Below are 3,250 nucleotides of genomic sequence, written 5' to 3'. Positions count from 1 at the left end.
ATTGATTGAGGAAGAGATGAAAATGAACTTGATCCGGAGAATTGCAACATCTCCTAAGCCCAATGAACTCCCCATCTCTGATCTTACCCATTCTCTTTAATTTCTGCCATTTACTTTTATGAGCAAATCCCCCATTCCCATTTACAATTCTGCAATTTATTTTCAGTCATTTGCTTCCAATCCTTTAATTTTAGCATTTACTTTTCTGTTATTTATATTCTCGCCATTTTATCTTCTGCAACTCTCAACCCAAATTCTAGATTTGCTCAGCTAGAACATTCTTCTAATTAAAGTTGCTTGATCAATCAATCCCTGTGGGATTCGACCTCACTCTATTGTGAGTTTTTACTTGACGACAAATTCAGTACACTTGCCGAAGAGAGATTTGTTGTGAGACAAGTTTTCCCCGCATCATCAACCAAAGCCAAAAGGGAGAAAAATATCTAAATTAAATTGAAAGCAAAGTAAGATTAAATCTTAAACACCTCAAATAAAGATTTATGAATCAAATGGGCAGCATAAGTCTGAAATACCTCAAATTATATTAAATAAAATATTCAAATCATAACATGGAAAAGTTTATAAATTAAATTGGAAAAATAAATAAAAATAAAGAACCTGGAATTGAGAGTCACTCCTAAAACTAAGAGAAGTCCTAAATCCTAATCCTAAGAGAGAGGAGAGAACCTCTCTCTCTAAAAACTACATCTACTCCTAAAATTGTAAAAGTGAGAGCCTCCTATGAATGGATGCATTCCTCCACTTTATAGCCTATAATCTGTGTTTTCTGGGCCGCAAACTGGGTCAGAAACAGCCCTGAATTCGCTGGTTGCGAATTCTGATTCGCTGATTTTCGTCACTTGCGACGCGGCCGCATGGATCACGCGGTCGCGTCGCCTAGCGTCAAAAAACTATAACATATTATATATCAAATCGAAGCCCCGGACGTTAGCTTTCCAACGCAACTAGAACCGCATCGTTTGGACCTCTCTAGCTAAAGTTATAGCCGTTTGAGTGCAAAGAGGTCAGGCTGGACAGCTTAGCAATTTCTCTAACTTCTTGTATTCCTTCCACTTTTGCATGCTTTCTTTTCATTCTCTGAGCCATTCCTGCCCTGTAATCTCTGAAATCACTTAACACACATATCAAGGCATCTAATGGTAATAAGAGAGGATTAATAATAAGCAAATATAAGTCCAAAGAAGCATGTTTTCAATCAAAGCACATAATTTGGAAGGTAAATGTAAAACCATGCAAATAGTATGAATAAGTGGGTAAAGAGTAGATAAAAACCACTCAATTGAGCACAAGATGAACCATAAAATAGTGGTTTATCAATGTCCAATGTTTAATGTGTTATATGCATGCGTATGATTGAGGCCATTATTTGATTATTAGCTCACTTACCCCAAAAAGCCTACCCTTCCATTTACCTTTGTTTGCCACCTTGAGCCTTTCTATCCCATTTGTTCTATATTTTACCACATCACTAGCCTTAACCAGAAAAACAAATTAAATACCCAAATTGAATCTTTGGTTAGCTTAAGAAAGAAATTATGTAGCAACTAAGTGCGGGAAAAACTGTGGGAACTTGGGTTAATGAAAGTGTACAGTACTTAAATGATGAAATATTAGGAATTTAGGTACCTACTCATGTGAAACAGGAAAAATTAAAAATCCATGTGCATTGATAAGTTATGTTTACTTTTACTTTAAAAAAAATAAAAAATATTCAATTAAATAAATAAGTAAATAAATAAGGGGACAAAATTACCCCAATGTTAAGTTAATGAAAAGATCAATGCATATGTGATACAAATTAAAAGAAGGGTTTATGCATGAGTATGTAATGCAAAAGTGGGAATTTTGGGTAGCTAGGCATGAATTTAAAAGTATATAGAGTATGTATAGGTGAAAGCTTAGGTTGATCAAGGATTCAATTTATAGCTCACTTAGCCATATATATACCTTCACCTTTACCTTGGCCCCATTACAACCTTGAAAAAACCTCATGATGTTTGCATTGGTACATTAAATACTTGTTGATTGGTTAGGTGAAGAACAAAGTTTAGAAAGCATGACTAGGGAAGAGTAGAGTGATTACCCTATACACTTGAGTGATTAGAGTGCATATACACCATCAGTGCGGGTTCAATGCTTGATTTTATGTTTTCTACTTTCATGAGCTGTCTTCTTATAAGTTTACTTGTTTTTACTGTGTGATTTTAATTAGTGATATTTGATTTATATTTGTCTTGAAGAACTTATTTACTTTTAACCAAGTAGGCAAAATCATTTTAGCATATAGTTGTATTCATAGGTTGCATTGCATTGCATGAGTCTTACTTTTTCCTACTCATTTATTTTATCTTTTTCAGCTAAGCATGAGGACATGCTAATATTTAAGTGTAGGGAGGTTGATAAACCACTATTTTATGGTTTATCTTGTGTTTAATTGAGTGGTTTTTATCAAGTCCTTACCCACTTATTCATATGATTTCCATGATTTTACAATTCCTTCCTAGTGTTATTCTATGGTTAAAAACTTGCTTCCTAGAATCTTTAATTTGTGTATTTTAATTCTCCATTATACCATTCGATGCCGTGATCCGTGTGTTAAGTATTTCAAGCTTTATAGGGCAGGAATGACTTAGAGAATGGAGAGGAAGGTTGCAAAAATGGAAGGAACACAAGAAACTAAAGGGATAACCAGCGAGCAATGACGCGCACGCATGGCTCACGCGAGCGCGCGATATGGAGAAATTTATAGCGACGCGTGCGCGTGCCTGATGCGTACGCATGGATAGGAGTTTTCACAAAGACGCGTACGCGTGACATGCGCGATCTGCAGAAATAACAGAAAACACTGGGGGCAATTTCGGGCCGGATTTTGACCCAGTTTTTGTCTCAGAAACACAGACTAGAGCCAGGGAACACGGAGAAACTCAACACACATTCTCATTAGCATAGTTTTAGTCTTTAGATCTGAATCTAGAGAGAAAAATTACTCTTCCTCTAGGTTTTCTTTTACATTCATAGTTTCATAGTTTATTGCTTTTGCTTTGGATATTGAAGAGTCATCATCTCCATTGAAGATACTATTCTAGTTTGTTTTCTTACCCCTTTATATTCCATATTCTAATTCTTGTTTAGAGTTACAATTGGATTATTTTCATGGATTGTTAATGCAAAGGATTACTTTTATTTTTAATTGAATTGCAGTTATTGTTTATCATGTCTTTCTTTTATT

The sequence above is a fragment of the Arachis hypogaea genome, chromosome 20 (genome assembly GCF_003086295.3).
Source record: "Arachis hypogaea cultivar Tifrunner chromosome 20, arahy.Tifrunner.gnm2.J5K5, whole genome shotgun sequence".
Taxonomy (NCBI): domain Eukaryota; kingdom Viridiplantae; phylum Streptophyta; class Magnoliopsida; order Fabales; family Fabaceae; genus Arachis; species Arachis hypogaea.
The sequence above is the reverse complement of the archived record's forward strand: the minus strand, read 5'-3'. Positions refer to the sequence as shown.